Source organism: Pleurodeles waltl, chromosome 5 (assembly GCF_031143425.1).
Source record: "Pleurodeles waltl isolate 20211129_DDA chromosome 5, aPleWal1.hap1.20221129, whole genome shotgun sequence".
In the NCBI taxonomy this organism is placed as follows: Eukaryota; Metazoa; Chordata; class Amphibia; order Caudata; family Salamandridae; genus Pleurodeles; species Pleurodeles waltl.
The window spans coordinates 824,443,463-824,463,721 of record NC_090444.1 but is presented as its reverse complement, the minus strand read 5'-3'; positions in this window follow the sequence as shown (position 1 = coordinate 824,463,721).

The window sequence follows — 20,259 nt, the reverse complement described above, 5'->3', positions numbered from 1 at the left end:
TTGTAGGCTTTTTACTTTTCCTTCCTTTTTTCTTCTCCTTTTGTGTTCCCTGCACTGATAAGGATTGAACATTAAATGTAGTTTTGTTTTCCATTCCTTTGTACTGGTGTATCTCCCCCACTGTTTCCTGTTCACCACTATAATTATGTACATGCCATGAGCTATAACCTACATATTTTCCTCCAGGCCAATTGTCTTGTTTCCTTTACTGCCACCCACCTCATTTCACTGTGTTCCATTTCAATGAAACATTGTTATATATCATACCAATCTTTGTATGTATATTTGCTACATTCATGTTTTAAGAGTGCATGGTGAGCGACTGGCTGGGTATGTCACTGGTCTGCTTTGTGCATCTCTCACGTAACATACCTGACAGGAGGTGCTATCACTCATTTCAACTGAGTTGGTTGCTGGAGTCAAGCACATGGACAGTGCTAACCTTGAGGACCAATTAAATGTGAGTTACTGCATAATACGTGTAATATATATGTTTAAATTGCCAATATGAGTACTTACAAACATAGTAAAAGAACCTGCACCTGTAAGCACACATAGCACACAGTTTCAGTTACATAATAGATGCATTTAGGGCAGCTAATGCACAATTTCCTTAACTAACTGTAGAATTACAATCATGAATCAAGATGTGTGTTTATGTAGAGGTGTACTGTAAGACACAGGACAGATGTGTGTGTGGCTTTGTAACATTTCTACATACCACCAGGTAATCTGTGAATCACACACATCTGGCTTTACACAAACATAGAGCCTAGCTACTACATTGCCACGTAATGTGGGTATTCAAGCCAACTTTGAGTATGTGGTTAGAATGAGATTGTACTATAGTATATAAAAATCAATGATACAGACACACAACCCATATAATAGTTAGCTGGGGTGCACTGTGTGCCTCCTAGGTTTACATCTTCAACCCATACACCAATTTGCAAAGATGTCTGCCATGCAGGCATGTTTGTGTGTGCAGGATTGTGTTATACCTTCACAAATGCCACATGACACATGTATGATACAGACACAGAGTACATGGCAGTAAGATCCAAGAGAGATGTTGCCTTATCCTCACTCATGATATGAAACACTGGAAACCCTACATAGGTGTCTCATGTCTACAATGGCACAAGTATGTCTGTATAGTAAAGAAAAAACAGATTTGTTGGCAGGCCTAGGATTTTAATGGGATTCCTTTTAAGTATGGGAAGGGAGGGAACCTGACCTGTCAATTCACCCCTAAGACAAAATCTTGAGGGTGAATCCCTATGCATCTTAATGTACAAGTGCTCTCAATGTTGTGGAAAAACTTCCATCCCATCATATCTTAAAAACCCATTTATGCAGTAGCAGGTCCTGCCATGAGGGGTGGGGGGCAGTGTGCGGAGTGGAGGGCAGCATGTGGAGAGGAGGGCAGGGGGTGCAATAAAAAAAATGTACCTGTCACCCCTGTGTTCTGCTGCTCCAGCTGCCTCTAGTCATCTTCCACCCTCCCAACCCACTGCCAACGCTTCTTTAATGCTCTTATCAGCATGAGAGAAGCACTGGAATTAGCCTGAGCAGGCAGCAATGCCGCTCGGGGAGAAACTGGGGCACCGCGCTTGGTCTCCAACTGGCTGTGCAAAACAGCCAAGTGGAGAGTTCTAAATCTGTATGTCAGTTTGGCCGTCCTCAGACGACCGGTCAAACTGACATGCACACTTAGACCTGCACCACCATTCCTCCTCCACTTGCTGATGTGGAGAATGGTGTTCCCGCCCTGCCCTACAAAAGTGGAAAAATAAAGGGATAATAAAATGTTTGTATTATCCCTTTATTTGACTGCTTTCAGCAGCTGGGTGATGCTCCTCCACCATAGCGGAGGCACAGCCCCTGCATTTTTTAAATCATTGTGAAGTGTTGTTCTGCAGTGCTGGAAAGTTTTATGAGCTTCATTGTGCACAACTGTAGGAGGCTGGTGCTCTATGTAGTGTTCAAAACTAGGCACACTGTGTAAGGGGACCAGCCAACTAAACGTTGGTTTCCAGAGGCAAAAACTAGGGGCCAGATGTAGCAAAAATAAAAATTGCGACTCGCATTTTGCGAGTTGATGCGACTCGCAAAATGCGAGTCGCAAATTGGAATGTCAGAAAAAAAAGCGATCCGATTTTGCGACTCGCAGCCAGACTCGCAACGCTGTGTGCGAGTCCGCAGTTTGCGAGGTCGCTGTTTGCGAGTGTGCAAAAACTAACTCGCAATTAGCGAGTGGGTGTCGCAAATTGCGAATACCTTCAAAATTGCTTGCAGGTGCAGCAGAACACTCCAGAAAGCATACCAGAACACCCTGGAAACACTTCCTGGCACATGATGATGACATCACAGCCAGGAAGTTAACAAATACACCTGGGAGGAGGGCTCAACAGTGAGCAGTGTCTCTGCCACTCACAGTAGGGTGCTGAGGAGTGGTAGGCACAGCACCATGGACGCAGCAGGGACCAGCCAGGCTGGCAGGAGGGGCAGGAGATCATAGATAACAGCCAGGACAGATTCATGTGGCACATGGCGTTAATGTGCCACATGACTGGTTGGCATTTTCCTGCCCATGGACAATTTCAACTTGTATATAGTTTCTTCATGACATTAATAAAACAGTTATTTTTGTTCCACTTAACAAATGGTTAATAGGTGAGTAGGGTGGGAGTTGACACGTACCGTCCAGAATATTGCGTTGCAATGTGGTCCCGTCTCAGTCTGCCTTGATTAGCTAGACTCCTATCCCCATGATGGCGATGTGGTTGTTCTTGCTCTTCATCATCAGGATCTGGGTCTGCAGGGGTGAGAGGTAGCCCACGTCGGGTGGCTATGTTGTGGAGGATGGCGCATGCGACCACAATTTTGAAAGCGGTAATGGGGGTGTATTGGAGGGCGCCTCCACTGCGGTGGAGGCATCTGAATCTTGCCTTCAGCAGTCCGAAGGTGCGCTCGATCAGGTTCCTGGTCCTCTTATGCGCACTGTTGTATTGCCTCTCTGATTCAATTCTGGGTGTTAAAAACGGAGTCATGATCCAAGGCCTGAGAGCATATGCACTGTCACCTGTTTGGCACAAAAGTACACGGTTAGGAAGTCCAGATTGTCGTGCACAGTGACCTGTGTGTATGTCTGCAAGTGTCTGTGGCTCTACCTAGGAGGTAACCGTCTCCAAATTCCCCACGTTCCAGGCGTTGATGTATCCCACTATGCCTAAAAATGTATGAGTCATGGGTACTGCCAGGAAACTTAGCTACGATGTCCGTGATTACATAATGGGCATCACAAACAACCTGTATGTTGAGTGAGTGGGTACACTTCCTGTTGCGGAAAATGTGTTCCAGATTAGCAGGGGGGCATATTTGAATGTGTGTCCCATCTACACACCCTATGACATGAGGAAAGTGGACAATGCGGTAAAAGTCCAGCTTGGTGCTGTTAATTTCTGCCTCATTCCTTGGTAAGTATATGAAGTGAGACATGTGCGTGACTAAGGCATCTAGGAATGCCCTGAGGAACCTTGACACTGCACTTTGGGATACCCCACCTGCCACGGCAATGACCCCCTGATAGCTCCCTGAGGCCAAGAGGTGCAGTGCGCATAGCACTTGCACATGCGTAGGGATGGCGCAGCCACGCAGAGTCTTGTGTTCTAGCTGTGGTTTGAGTAAATCTATTAATTCTAGAATGGCTGCGCTGCTAAGGCGGTATTTGTCATAGATCTCCTCTTCAGTTTGCTGAAAAAGAGTCTGCCTGGTTCTATATATCTTCTCCTGTCTGTGGCCCCTCCTCCTCCTCTGCTGGGCTGCGTAGACTCTCCTCCTCACTGCTATCAGGTATATCTCCGCCATCTTGAGTAACCCAGATGCCTTCTGGGTCCCCTTTTATACTTTGGTAATTGTTACCACCTGCTCTGAGTTAGTGGTAAATGGGACATGCAAACTGGGCTTTTTGCGACTAGTCGCAATTTGCGAGTTGCAATTGCATAAGGTTTGCGACTCGCAAATTGCGACTTGCAATTTGCGGGTCGCAAAATGGGGTCGCAACGGATGCGACTCGCAAACGGGTCCCATCGCTTTTTGCGAGTCGGAAATGGGCTTTTTGCATCCCATTTCCGATTTTGCACTGTCGCAAATTGCGAATCGGCCCGTTTGCGAGTCGCAAACGTTTGCTACATCTGGCCCTAGATCGCCTAATGCTCTAATTTTTGAGGTAGCTTGGTCGAGCACTTAGGCAAATCTTGGAGAAGTGCAAAGCATTTGTTGTACTCAAAGTATCAATCATGCACCACACACTCTCAAAGGAATAACTCGTAACAATTTATAAAAATACTTCAACTTTTTATTTAAATTTTAAGACCAAGATTGTTATGATTGGTTAAGTACTTTTTATGATATGATTTTCCCAACTTTTAATAAATGCACTCTTTCTGTGCGTAATTATGCACCATAGGAATCAATAGGCATACTTTAAAAAATGGATATAAAATCATACAGTTGCTTTACCAAGTTCAGCTTTTGCAGGTTGGTCGATGTCTTTGGTGGGCACACTGTGCCAGAGGGAGAAGTTCAGGCTGCTCCTGGTTCCAGCAGGAGCAGCTGTGGAATGTCTCTTGGAACTGGTGAAGGGCCACTGCGAGGAACTACTTGGAAAAGGTCTGCAGTTGCAAAGTTAAGGATAGTGCCTTGGGGTCCCCTTGTGGTGTTGAGGTCGCAAGGGGTGTGGGACTCTGCGCAACAGAGTCCTTTGGAGCTGCAGGTGAGTCTCTTTGAGGGCTGCTTACAGGACAACGAGGGCACTCTGGTGGGAGGTCCAGGGTGTTCCTAAAGTCTTCTGACTGGGACTTTCTCTTGATCTTTTTTCAGCTCTGGGGGAGCTGGTTTTTTCATTGTCCGATGTCAGCTGACCGGTACTCAGGGTATTAGCACGACTCGCCCACTGAGGGTAATGCCACCAAACCTGGCACACTGGCGGGGTTTGTCCTGGTAGGTGTTGATGTTTTTTTGGGTTTGGCTGCAATTTCCAGTTCGGGAGATATCGGCCAGTCAGTGAAGTGACCCTCACTGGGTTGCTGGTTCTTTGTTGGTTGCGGAGTGGTACCTCCACTCTGGAGGGAGATCTCGGGCTATTGATGGAGCTTGGAGGTCCTCAGGGTTTGTTGAGGTCAGTCCAGTGGTCAGCTCCTCTGCAGCGGGGATTGTCAGGTCCTGAGTGCAGCATGCAGGGTTTGGCACCTTTTCTTGTGCAGCAGGTCCACAGTCCTCTGGCTTTGGTTCTTCTTGGTGTTGTCTTCTTCTTCCTTTCAAATCTAAAATCTCGGTCTAGGGGTGCCCACTAATTACTGAATTTAAAGGGCATTTTAGGGGGAACCTTGTATTCGGACACTTACCTTTGGGTGGCCACACCCACTATAGTGACCACTTCCTGTGGGAAGGGTCATTGCCCAAATTTAATTGGCTATTTTTCCCCCATTCAAGATGGAGTAAAATGAAAAAGAGGGTCCACCTCGCATGCAACACCTTGGGGCTGGTGCATGCCAGGAGAGGCCACTCCTTCTACCCTTTCTTAGGTTTCCCTGCTTTTGCTCCCACCAAAAGTGGGGGTCTACAAAGGGGGATACCAGCTGCTGCTAGCAGCAGGTTTGGAGGTCACGTTTCAAGGGTGGTAAGCTCTTTGAAGCTCACCGCCAGGACAGTGCACATTCCTGAGGGAGGGGGTGTTAGCTCCTCCAACCAGGAAGGGCATGGTCTCACAAACTGGAGAGGCAGGTGTAGGAAAGTACCATCTTCCTTGGCATGTTACCCCCATTTTTACCTGTATGTCAGTATGTTTTTGCCTGTCTCACTGGGATCCTGCTGGTCAGGAACCCAGTGCTCATAGTTTATGGCCTAATGTGTGTATCTGTGTAATGCTTAACTGTGTCACTGAGGCTCTGCTAATCAGAACCTCAGTGCTTATGCTCTCTCTGCTTTTAAATTTGTCACTGTAGTCTAGTGACTTCATTTACCAATTTCAATTGACGCATTGGACCCCCCCCCTTATAAGTCCCTAGTATATGGTACCTAGGTACCCAGGGCATTGGGGTTCCAGGAGATCCATATGAGCTGCAGCATTTCTTTTGCCACCCATAGGGAGCACAGACAAACCCTTGCACAGGCCTGCCCTTGCAGCCTGCGTGAAATAACGCACACGTTATTTCACAGCCATTTTCACTGCACTTAAGTAACTTATAAGTCACCTATATGTCTAACCTTCACTTGCTGAAGGTTAGGTGCAAAGTTACTAAGTGTGAGGGAACCCTTGCACTAGCAAAGGTACCCCCACATAGTTCAGGGCCATTTCCCGGACTTTGTGAGTGCGGGGACGCCATTACACGTGTGCACTACATATAGGTCAATACCTATATGTAGCTTCACAATGGTAACTCAGAATATGGCCATGTAACATGTCTAAAGTCATGGAATTGTACCCCTATTCCAAACCTGGCATTGGGGAGCCAATTCCATGCATCCTGGGGGCTTCACAATGGACCCCCAGCACTGCCAAGCCAACTCTCTGAGGCTTGCACTGCAGCTACAGCTGCTGCCACCTCACAGACAGGTTTCTACCCTCCTGGGTTCTGGGCAGCCCAGTCCCAGGAAGGCAGAACAGAGCATTTCCGCTGAGAGCAGGGTGTTACACCCTCTCCCTTTGGAAATAGATGTTACAGGCTGGGAGGGGTAGCCTCCCCCAGCCTCTGGAAATGCTTTGAAGGGCACAGATGGTGCCCTCATTGTATAGACCAGTCTACACCAGTTCAGGGTCCCCTTGTCCCCTGCTCTGGTGTGAAACTGGACAAAGGAAAGGGGAGTGACCACTCCCCTATCCATCACCACCCTAGGGGTGGTGCCCATAGCTCCTCCAGTGTGTCCCAGACTTCAGCCATCTTGCTTTACAAGGTGTGGGGGCACTCTGGAGGCCTCTGAGTGGCCAGTGCCAGCAGGTGACATCAGAGACCCCTCCTGCTAGGTCCATACCTAATAAGGTAGCCAATCCCCCTCTCAGGGCTATTTAGGGTCTCTCCTGTGGGTTCTCTTCAGATTCCGCTTGCAAGTTTCCTTCAGGAATCCTCTGCAAAACTTCATCATCCTCTGACCTCAGACCAACTGCAGCCTGCTTCAAGAACCACAGTAACTGCAACAAATTATCCACAAGAGATACTTTTCTTCAGCAACCTCATCTCAAAGTCAGCAACTGCAACAGTTTCCATGGTGTGCATCCTCTAAAGACTCCCTGTCTTCATCCTGCACCAGGAAGACTGAAGAAATCTCCAGTGGGGTGACGGAGTCACTCCCCTGCTCCATGACAACCATGACGACCAGTACCCTTGGACTCCTCTCACAGCAACGAGCGTGCTCTTAAGGACACAGAGGGTGGACATCATCGACATAGACTTTCCTGAGGTCCTGCTGACCCAATTTGGAGGAGGTAAGACCTTGCCTTCCCTGAGAGCTATGGTACCCCTGTGTACTGCGTCTTCTTCACCTCCTGTGGCCTCTGTGCACTATTTGCAAAATTCCTTTGCGCACAGCCTGGCCCAGGTCCCCAGCACTCCATCCTGCGATGCTCAACTCACTGAGTTGTTCTCTAGCAGCGTGGGACCTTCCCTTGTTGTGCTGCATCAATCGCATTTTACTCCTCCTTTGTCCCCATGTCCTGGGACTCCCGGGGGTGCTGGCTGGCATCCTGAGGGCTCTCTAAAGTGCTGAGAGACCCCTCTTCCTCCTCACACAGAGGTGAGGCCTCCAGGTGCCCCCTGGGTCCTTCCAGTGCCATTTTGATGCAAAACACACTTTTGTCGTAGCCAAGGCTTGTTGGCGACTTCCAACACGAAATTATGTCTGCAACGATTCTCACATTGGGGGCACATCCTTTGCATTATGCAGAAACCTGCTGGCATCTTCCTAGGGTTCATTTCTGCAGTCTTCAACTAACCATGTACTCTTCTTTTGCACCCTCTTCTGGGATGTCAGGGGCTCCTCTCCTTCCTGGAACTTCTTTCGACTTCTGGACTTGGTCCCCTTCTTTTGCAGGTCTTCAGGTCCAGGAATCCAGCAGTTGTTGTTTGCAGACTTGGTTACTGCATAATCCCAATCACAAGGTGTAGTGTGTCCTAAGGAAACTTGCAGTACTTTACTCCTGCTTTTCTGGGCTCTGGGGTGAGGTAATTTACTTACCATTACTATATTCTTACTCTTCCAGTGATTCTGCACACACTACACTTGTCTAGGGGGGAATTCGTTTTTGCATTCCACTTTCTTAGTATATGGTTTGTGTTGCCTCAGATCTATTTTCTCCCATTGCAGTCTATAGCATTTCCTATTGTTTGCATTGTTCTATGACTATTTACTTGTCTAATTTTGGTGTCTAGTGTATATATTGTGTATAATACTTACCTCCAGGAGTATTGTCTCTAAGATATTTTTGGTACTGTGTCACCCAAATAAATACCTGTATTTATGGTAACACTGAGTATTGTCTTTACTTGTGTATAAGTACTGTGTAAATATAAGTGGTATTGCAGGAGCTTTGCATGTCTCCTAGTTCAGCCTGCTATAGCTACCTCTATCAGCCTAAGCTGCTAGAACACTACTACATTTCACTAATAAAGGATAACTGGACCTGGTATAAGGTGTAAGTACCCAAGGTACCCACTACAAACCAGGCCAGCCTTCTACAGCAGGGCTCTTCCCCAAGGTTTGTATATTGACTGTCTAGAGGTGGCAGCTGGATAGGACCAGTCAGCAACCATGTCAGGATAGTTAACCTTTGCAGGGGGCACCTCTAAGGTGGCCCCTGGGTACATTTAGGGATAAATCCAAGATTAGCACCAGTTTGGATTTATAATTTTGAGTTGTTTGATACCAAACAACCCGGGTTTCGGAGAGGCCATCATGTAGCTGGGAAACTTGTGTAGGCCAGTGCCCAGCACATGTATTAAAATGGCTGCTCTGTTCACTCACTATGTCCCAGGTTTGGCAAGGACCCAGTGGAGGCATATTGCTCATGCAGCCATGCCCTCACATATAAAATGGACAACCCTGCCTTGGGGCTGTAAGGCCTGCCAGAGGGGTGTCTTACCCATAGTAAATGCAGTGTATGGTGGACATGGCACACAGGCAGTGTGCCATGTTGAGTTTGCATTTTAGGTTTGTACCATAATGCTCAGCCTGCAATAGCGGTGCTTGGTGCATCTGGATGCATGGGTCTAGAGGGTAGCACAGTCAGTGCTGCTGCCCTCGGGGGCCTACCCTTACTACCCCATGCCCTGGGTACCTAAGTACCATTTACAAAATATTATAGTGGTAGCTAGAGGGGTATCCAATTACCTTTACAATGTTTTAGGGAACGAACACTGGCACTGGGAACCTGGTTAGCAGGATCCGAGTGCACTCCAGTCCAAGTTGCATTTGGAAACCAGGCAAAACGTGTGTAGGTACTGCAACACGGTGCCAGTTTCCCACAACAATATATTCACAATTTGTAATGGCTATCATCTGTCATGATTTTGTGCTGTATTGTGAAGCACGCAAACATAGGAATTATTGGGAAATCTGTGACGCGCTGTGTCTAATATTAAGAAATGTGTGTGAATGTTAAGACTCAAGTCTTATTGCTCAGTTACAGGGCCTGATTACAGCCTTGGTGTATGGGATAGTCCGTTACAAACATGACAGATATCCCGTCTGCCGTTGTACAAGTTCCATAGGATATAATGGAACTTGTAATGCAGCGGACTGGATATCTGTCACTTTTGTGACAGACTATCCCATCCGCCAAAGTCGTAATCAGGCGCATAATGTTGAAAAGTTTATTTTTAGGATATGTGAGTGCTGCACAATGTAATGCAAAAGTTAGGGCACAACATAACAAAAAATCTATAATAATGTCATTTTCACCTTACATTTAGTGAACATGGTTAGAGCCTGGGCATCCTATGAAATGACTGTTTCTTACTGTAGAAGCTGCAGAGATTATAGAGGTGTGTGTCACAATGTCAAGATGCTGGGAAGACAACGGTGATGTGAATTCCCATTTATTTCATAAATAGATGTATTCTGTTATTGCTTAGAGATGCAGAACATGTCTGAACTTAGAAATATGTAGTGATGTATGAGCATAACTAATATTTGTGTGCCAACATGTTACGTTGTTGCACTTACACATAAATAACACTATATAACAACACAAGAGTATGAACCAATTACACCAGTCCTACTGAGTACTGAGGACTTTGGTCTAGACTACAAACGGAACATATTGTCATGTAGCTAAATATTTTCCTGTGTCTGAGGAAGTGAATTAAAATTTTCTAATAATCTAAGAAAGATCTCTATATCAAATACAACCTCTGAAGAATGGTAACATATCCCACATGTTTTCCAGAGGAAATGAATGCCCCCATGGATAAAGGCTCCTCCAACCAAATGCTGAACACAATTCACTGTTCTTCTCTAATCTTGCCAAGGGAAGAAGACGTTCAGTCTCCAAGTGAACCACCCCAGATTTTTTCTCATACTGTTGACCATATTACTAGCGATGAGTCTGATGACACCCAAGTAAGCTTCTAGCAGAGAGTGGTAGAGGTCCAGTAGCATATGGTGGAAGAGGTCAAGTTGAGGATGGAGACTTTAGCGGGCACTCTTGAGGGAACCCTGTGGTGTCTCAGCCCCAGTAAGGGGTTGGCAGAGACAGTAAAAGACACCCATTCTTAGTTATTTGCTTTGCAAATGTAACACTGCACACACTTTACCTATCCAGATGTGTGATTGCATTTATATATGTTTAACTCTATGGGTTGATCAACAACATTTACACATATTATTGTTTCATGTAACAAAACACAACAACAGTATTTTGCTTGACTTGTTGAATCAATCCTTCTTTTATTTCAGAAACCATCTATAGAGTTACATAAACATAAGCAAGTCAGCCAAATATTATTTAGGAAAATAATTATGAACCAATTAATTGCTCCCTGTGAGGCCTTCCAATGAGTCCATCTCATTCTCACTTGGTAGTGGATATGGTGAGTCCCATTTCAAATTTGGTCTTACACATATATTGCGCAGAATGGCACAAACTAGAATTATTTTGTACACAATGGGTGGTGAGTATAGACATCTCCCACCTGACTGATCCAAGCACTGGAATCGTGATTTAAAAACTCCAAAGACCATTTCAACCACATTTTCTGTCTTCCTCAATGTGGCAATGCATATTAGGAGCTGTTTGTAGCTTAAATATGCATGTTGCATGGATGTTAAATATTGAAAACTAATACACAAAATGTTATAATTGTTGTTCATTTTTTTGGTTGTCTGATTGCACTGGGGATGAATAGAATGTAAGCATGTATGATAGTATAGAATGTAGTTTCGCCCTGTAAAATAAACATATCTCAGGCCCAAATTATGTAGGCTTTACTTTGCTCCTGCGTCACCCTAGGTGAGGCAAAGACAACACAAAGGCTTAATTGATAATCATAACATCACCAAAGGCCATTACAAGACTTCCCACATACAAATAAGGTAAGATAGCTGCTAGAGCTGTGTTTCATTACATTTGAATGCAGGGGCCATTTAAATGGGTGGACCATGCCCATTCCCAAGCACACACCCATGTATTATTTTGGGTTAGCAGATTTACTATGGCTAGTAAACCTGGATACATATCAAAATAGTGTTCTCCAAGACGCTGGCATGACAAATGCCTAGATATGTATTTCTGCTCTGTATTTAGTCTGCTAACATGTACTGCAGCACCCACAGAAGAAGAATTAAGCCTGTAAAGTATTAACTTTTGTTGGAAGGTGTCCCTTCCTGCAGAACAAAATACGTTCTGTAACACAGACAACCTATCACTACAGGGCAAGAGTGCCTGTGTGCGTGCTACGATTCACACAGTGCCCTAGTGTAAGAATTTAGTAGAAATGGTCCATTGCATAGGAAATTAGGAGCAGGTCTGCTGTCTACCTTTCACGCAACACAGTGCATCCGTTTTGCTTGGTACCCTGCATTGCACTAAAAAACAGTACATATGGGCACCAATGTCACCCAATTGGTTATCTGTTTTGCTTTGGTATACACATTGAATAAAAGGAACACTTTATTAATCCTATATTTGGTTATTAGCCATTGCATTTCATTTACACTTACTAGTGAGTAGTCCATTTCCATTGTTCCACTTTAGAAACGCCCATTTTTAGTACATTATCTGAAAATGCATGAATCATGGGCTCTTCCTGGGTATTTGGCTACTACAATGGTGAATAACCGTTTGTGGTTAACTATTGCCTGCATGCTGATGGAATAGTTATGCTTCAGTTTCTGGTAAATTTAAGCATTAGCTGCAGCTGGCACCAATAGATCCTGGGTGCAAGCAATTGCTCCAAGAACATGAGGCAAATCTGCTATCTCATAGAATACCTGTTTTGTGGTGAATTGTTGACTGGTCATAGAAAACAGCAGGTACTGAATAGTTAGCTGGATGACTGCATCCAGCACAGACAGGAGAAAAAATGAAATTGCACCATGTGCTATTCCAGTCAACTTTGCAGATGTCTTCTAAAAAGAGCCAGCACCCATTATTATATGTTGTACTACCATCACTTTCACATGTGTTGGGATGACATTGGAATGTTTTATTGCAGGTTATAGATTTGAGGTTATATTATCGAATAACACCTGGATGCTCTTCATCTTCAGTCGGTGTAGCCGAATCACCTCCTCCTCCATGAAATTAATGATGGTGATTCTTTGACTGAATATCCGCTCCTCACTGTCACTGTCACTATCCTCCTCTGGCACCAGCTCTTACACGTCCAAGATAACCCCTGCTCACCCCCTTGGTAGCTTGGCACAAGCAGTCAGGCCTATCACAGAGGCAATTGTTATTCAGGCACAATTGTTGTTTAGACAGTAGTTGTTCAGTACTTAGTTGTAGAGACTTTTTAGTTGTTTTGCAGTAGTGGTTCAGGCAAGTAGTGGTTTAGACCTAGTTGTTCAGGATGTTTCCCAATAAAAACATATCAGCATTTCATGCCTGTAAAAGGAACATCAGCAAACATATGTCACGTCATGCAAGAAAAAACTCTTAACATACTGGTCAATAATGTCCATACCAGGAACATTCAGAAAACATATGCCCATAAAAATTACTTGTTTTTATGATGAAAAGGCACCTCTAGTGCCATGAAGAAAGCAAGGGGTCCCTGGCGCTCCTCTGTGCAAAATGAGGGCCTTAGGCTGATATTAGGAGGAGGGGGCGGCATGCACCCCCTCTGGGTTTTATATCAGGCCCTTCCTAGGGTCGGCGATCTATGGGGTCCCCCCTCTAGACCACTACTGGCCCTCCTGGGTGGGGGAAAAGCACAAAGCAACAACAGGAGACCCTGCAGTTCAGGGGGCCTCCGGCGAGGCTTCCAACCCGCCTGCGGTCTCTTGGGGTCAAAATCAGGGCTCTGAAGGGGCAGGGGGAGCCTCTGATGAGGTTTCCTTCCCCGCCCGTCTTCTTCCAGCTATCAGCCAGGCTCGCCTGGCAGGGAGCAGGCAAAGTGGGTGCCTGCTTGTGCCCCGGGGATGCTCCTCAGAGCAGGCTTTTCCCCAGGGGCACGCTAGGATCGTGCTCACTCCTTCCTTACTTCAGTGGTGCCACGGGTCTCCAGCGCATTTCAAATCAAGAATGCCCAGGTCGCAGTGGTAATTCTTTCCCGACAACACACCCTCCAGGAGCTTAAATGTTCTTATGGAAGTGCTCTCTGTGTATAGGCTGTCTAAAACGTATGCACAAAGCCCAACTGCCACTCTGCCCAGATGTGGATTGGTGTCAAGCTGCAAAACACCAGAGTCATAAGCACAGAGAAATGCTCACTTTCTTGAAGTGGCATTTCTGTAATAGTATAACAAATACACTTACACCAGTAAGCAGCATTTCTTACTACCATTACAACGATACCAAACATGCCTACGCTACTCCCCATAAAGCAGACAATACCCCCTAGACATAAGGCAGGGCATTTCCAATGCAATCATATGAGAAGGCAGCACTCACAACAGTGAGAAACCAAATAGGCTGTTTGTCACTGCCAGGACAGGCCACGCTACTAGGTACATGTCCTGCCTCCTACATACATAGCACCCTGCCCATAGGGCTAGCTAGGGCCTACCTTAGGGGTGCCTTACATGTAGGAAAAGGGGAGTCCTGGGCCTGGCAAGTAAATTTAGATGCCAGGTCCCTGTGGTAGAAAACTACACATGCAGGCCCTGTGCTAACAGGCCTGAGACAGGTTTGAAAGGCTACTTCAGTGGGTGGCACAAGCAGCGCTGCAGGCCTACTAGTAGTATTTAATTTATAGGCCCTGGGTATAGGAATACCAAGGTACAAGGGGCTTACAGATAAATTAAATATGCCAATTAGGTATAACCCAATCATACCAACTTTATAAGGGAGATCACCTGCACTTTAGCACTGATCAGCAGTGATAAAGTGCTCAGAGTCCTAGAATCAACAGTGGGAGGTCAGAAAAATAGGAGATAAGAGGCAAAAAGTCAGGGGATGAACCTGCCAAAAGGGCCATGTCCAACAGTTTGTCACAGAGAATTAGGCGGGGGATCTTTTTATGCTGATGGCCTTGCGTTGAGGTGTGCAGCTGAGTTGGCCACATGTAGCATTCTGATGCATTTCCATCATTGTGTTACATTGCATGATGCTGCGTCATGCAGTGATGTGTTAGTAAACCCTACTGAGTTGGTGTTGCTCTGGGATTTTTGTGGGAACACCCCCCTTGAATACATTAATTCCTGTGTCACATAGGGTGATTCAGCATAGCACTTGCATAATGCAAATCCCAAAAATGAAGCAGGCGGGCTCCTGCATTGCTTGATAATTATCACTTAAGCCTATGGGTTGTCTTGTGTCACCTTGTGTAACACAAGGGCAATACAAAGGCTCAGTAATCTGGCCCAGAATGTTTCAGTCAGTTGACACTCACCTGCAAAGCTGCCTCTGTAATGTGATTGCTCTGCACATTATCCACTTTATGCTGAAGGGTGTCCTTCACAGATGCCTGTCTTAGTATAGAATATGTGTGTAAAGTGCAATAGTTATGTCTCAGCCTCCCTGAGTTGCACTGAGGTGCAATAATGAAGTGTTTTTGGAGTGTGCTCCAAAGTGTGTTGATGCAGGAATGTGGGTGTTCCATTGTTTGCAGGTGTGGATAGAGAGTTGCCCAACTCTTACTCCTCCATTTAGGGTGATAAGCCCAGGAGCGGTCCAATGTAGGGCAAGCAGGTAGGAAGGATCAAATATCTTCCCATGAGTTATGGTTTGACAATTATATTGCATTTGACTCAGTCACAAAAGGATCTTCTTCTATATATGTCCAGGGAAGCAGTTGTGGCAAGATACTGCTTCACACCTGATGGTTTACTTTACATGGTTGCAGACTGGAATAGGAGCCCACTTCAACTACAGCCTTCTCCAATACCATCTTTGCCTATTTTAAAATACTCGCTTCTCTTCACTTCGAGGTCACTGAGGATACAACAAGCCAATTATGGCACTTGCATCAGATGCACTGAAATATCACCAACTGAGTGCACAATTAACTATCCATGCCACAGCTGCTTATGGAGATGCAGCCATTAGAAAGGGAATTCTATTCCATTGCCTGCTTCCCCTGGGTGTTAGATGCCTCTGTTTGCTCCATATCAGCTACTATGTCACAGGGAACAGCTTTTCCATAAGCAACACTCGTAGCACTCAGTTAGAAATTGGGTCACTGCACAAACACAAGCCCTCGCCTCACTGCTGCTCACTGATGTTAGAAACTGGGTCTCTAGTTGGCAGAGGTATGCACCCTGTCCAAGTGGGGACAACAATCCTAGTCAGGGTAAGTCAAAACACAACCCAAATTATCCTGTGCTCACCCGCTGGTAGCTTGGCACAGAGCAGACAGGCTTAACTTAGAAGGTAATGTGTAACGTATTTGTGCAATAACTCATACAGTAACCACCGAAAAACACCACACAGGCTTAGAAAAATAGATAATATTTATCTGAATAATCAAAATGACAAAAAACTATTATGCACAAGTTGAGATGTCACTTTTTAAGAGGTTAAAAGAGTCTCAATCCAGTAGTTATATCCTTGTAACACACAGCACTTGGGAAGTGTCACAAATAACAATGCAAGTGATCGCAGGAGGAAATGCATTGAAAAATAAGGTGCTATGTCAGATTTCCGGCAAGGCACAGATGATGCATTGTTTCTTGCCACGCTGCAAGGTGATGCGTCGATTTCCAGGAGAGCAGCCTTTTTTCCTTACTGCAATGCAGGGATATTTTGACAGCAAGTGATGATGCATTGAACATCCTTGACGCACTGGGAAGAAGGAGCAGGCGCTGCATGGATCCGGTAGGCAATGCAGCAGATTTTCAGCCACGAAGCAGGAGCTGTGTCGATTTCTGCAGGCGTTGCGACAATTTTCTAACACACAGGGATTTTCTTCTCTGTGGTGAAGTGTTTGTGGTTCTGCAACTTCAAAACAGGAGGCAAGCTAAATCCAAGACCTTGGAGAGCACTTGTGAGGAAGGCACAGTCCTTCCAGCAGAGACATAGGCCAGCAGGCAGCAGGGCAACAAGCAGGGCAGCAGTCCTTCTCAGCAAAGTAGTCTGGATGAGTCCTTTGGGCAACTAGACAGTCCAGAGTCCAGGTATTGAGCCAGAAGTGGCTGATTTGGTGGGGTCAGAGACCCAGATTATATACCCAAACATGCCTTTGAAGTGGAGGGAAACTTCAAAGAGTGGTTTTGAAGTGCACAAGTTCCCCTTGCAGCCCAGTTCAGTTTGCCAGGATCCTTGTGGGGGTTATCAGTCCTTTGTGAGAGGGGAGGCCACTGGCCTTTGAAGTATAAGAGAGAACCCCTCCACCCTTCCGGCCCAGGGAGACTCATTCAGTATGCAGATGAATGCAGATGTGACTGAGGGGGTCATTCCGACCCCGGCGGGCGGCGGGTGCCGCCTGCCGGGCGGAGACCGCCAGAAGACCGCACCGCGGTCAAATGACCGCGGCGGTCATTCTGACTTTCCCGCTGGGCGGGCGGGCGACCGCCAAAAGGCCGCCCACCCTGCGGGAAAGCCCCAGCAACGATGAAGCCGGCTCCGAATGGAGCCGGCGGAGTTGCTGGTGTGCAACGGGTGCAGTGGCACCCGTCGTGATTTTCAGTGTCTGCTAGGCAGACACTGAAAATCATTATGGGGCCCTGTTAGGGGGCCCCACGACACCCGTTCCCGCCATCCAGTTCCTGGCGGTTTTTACCGCCAGGACCAGGATGCCGGGAAGGGGGTCGGAATCCCCATGGCGGTGCTGCGAGCAGCGCCGCCATGGAGGATTCTTTGGGGCAGGGGTAAACCGGCGGGAAACCGCCGGTTGCCCTTTTCTGACCGCGGCTTTACCGCCGCGGTCAGAATTGCCCATGAAGCACCGCTAGCCTGTTGGCGTTGCTTCCGCGGCACTCTGCCCTGGCGGTTTTCAACTGTCTGAGTGGAATGCACAAGGGAAGCTGTCAAACAGCACAGTCCAGACATGGATTGGAGACAGGCTGTAAAGCAGGCCAGATAGCAATAACTGCAGAGAAATGCCCACTTTCTAAAAGTGCCATTTCTAAGATAGCAATATTAAATCCAACTTCCCCAGTAAGCAGAATTTTCTACAACCATTCTGGCCATACTAAACATGACAAGGATATTCTTTCCAGATCAGAATCTACCACTTAAAAGTATATGAGGGCAGTTCTAATGTTAGTCTATGAGAGAAGCAGGCCTCACAGTAGTGGAAAATTAATTTGTGAGTTTTTCACTACCAGGACATGTCTTTTACTTCCATAGCATCATGTCCTATAGGTTACCTAAGGACTATCTTAGGGGTGACTTATATGTAGAAAAAAGGGGACTTTATGGCATGGCAAGTAGTTTTAAATTCCAAGTTGAAGTTGCAGTGAAACTGCACAAACAGGTCTTGCAATGGCAGGCCTGGGACATGGTTAAGGGGCTACTTATGTGGGTGGCACAATCGGTGCTGCCAGGTCCACTAGTGAGTTGTATTTCCATATGGCTAGGTCCAAACTGGGGAGGTGTGGTGAGCAAAGAAACAATGGATTAAACCCAGATCTTTGTGACTGGAGGTGAATGTTTGCATTGTTCAGTATTCCGTCCATCATCTGTTCTTTTTGCAGGTCCACTAGTAGTATTTAATTTACAGGCTCTGGGCACATGTAGTGCACTTTACTAGAGGCTTACAAGTAAATTAAATTTGCCAACTGAGTATGAGCCAATCATACCATGTTTTTAGGGAGAGAGCACATGCATTTTAGCACTGATTAGGTGTGGTAAAGTGTCCAGAGTCCTAAAGCCAACAAAAATGAGGTCAGAAAAAGTGGAGGAGGAAGGCAAAAAGTTTGGGGTGACCCTTCAGAGAGGGTAATTTTCCAACACACTCCTTCAACATGAATGTGACTACAAGGCCAAGGGCTCTTTCACTGATGTGTATGCTGTCTTCCCATGGTGCTGGCGGTTTACAGCCCCATTCCTGGTACCCCGAGCTTTCCACACAGCACAGGAGGGGCCTTAAACAGCTTGTCCCACTCACCACACTGATCTGGAGGCTTGTGAATAGAAGCATATGGTAATTCCTATACAGAAAATGTATTCTTTTTCTCTGTGGTTCGCAAGGGTTATAGAATCATGTCTCATTTTTGTTGCATCCCGTTCATGTTGCTGTATTCCATGTCGCCTTCTACAATGTGTAATTGCGGGTCTATTGCCATTGAAACCCTTCTTGTATTTCAAATTCTTTTCAATACTAAAATACATGTATTAAATGCTGTTGTACTGTACATCAGGACAAAGGGTTTTTGTCAAGATAAATCATGCAGGTTAATGAAGAATGTTCAGGTCATCATGGGCACAAGCCTTACCTTTTAAACTGTGGGACTTTGTAATTCTTGTCCGTATGCCGCTTATGTCCATCTCTAATTCTCCTCTGCCTGACACAGATCATAGAAAATGTAAACTGCACTCTCTGTAATATGATATTGTAACATATGCAAAATGAGTAAAGTCAAGTCATGCTTATACAATGTACACTAAGTATCGAGCATCACACTACCTAACAGTCATGCATGCCTCACCTATTAGTCATTCCCCATATCCCTCAGAATCATGCACACATTCCTGTTTGTCATTATCAGAGTGTAAGTTAATTAAGCAGGTATGTTATGGCGACGTTTTTGTTCATACATCTTTATTTAAGTTTTGTTGGAAGGTCAAGTATTTAACTTTTCGTATCGCCACCAAAGATTCAACACTAAGGGCCACATGTACAAAGCATTTTTCTAGTCGCAAATGGGTTGATTCGCAGAATCGGGCAATTTGCGACTAGAGAACTGCTTTTTGGGATGTACAAAGCCCAAACTGCGATTCAGTAACTTTTTACCGAATCACAATTTTGGTTTTGCGATTCGGTATTAGGAAGGGGCGTGTCTAGTGCGTCCCTTCCTAATACCGAATCTTAATGGTATGTATGATTGTTTTATGACCATGAATGCAGTCACAAAACAATCGCAGTTAGCACCAATCTCAAACTGGTGCTAACCCATTTACAAAGGGGAATGGGTCCCTTTGTGAATGCATGCAAAAACGTTTTTTAAGTGCTTACTCTTGAAAAATGAAACTGAAACGTTAAAAAAATATATTAATTTATTTAAAAGCAATCACAGACATGGTGGTCTGCTGACATCAGCAGACCACCATCCCTGTGATTTTTGCGATTCCAAGTAGGTAGATTCACAGTGGGTCATGAATTGCAACCTACCTCATTAATATTAATGAGGTAGGTCTATTTGCGACCCACAGGGAATCGCAAAAGAAACTTAATGGAGTTTCATACATTTTGAATCAGAATTTCCTAATTGCGATTCACATGAAATCGCAATTAGCAAATCTCAATTCCAAATATTCGTATGTGTCCCCATGTGCTAGTACTAGTGCAATCGATTGTAGTGTGATAATGAAAACAGTAATTCAAACAATTTAGCCAGAGATTCAAGACACAATTCCCCCTAGTGGTTTTCGGCACCCACTCTAACTAAATAAAATGCTGGTCCAATGCAGATCGAGTAGTAAAAACAGTACAAAAGAAT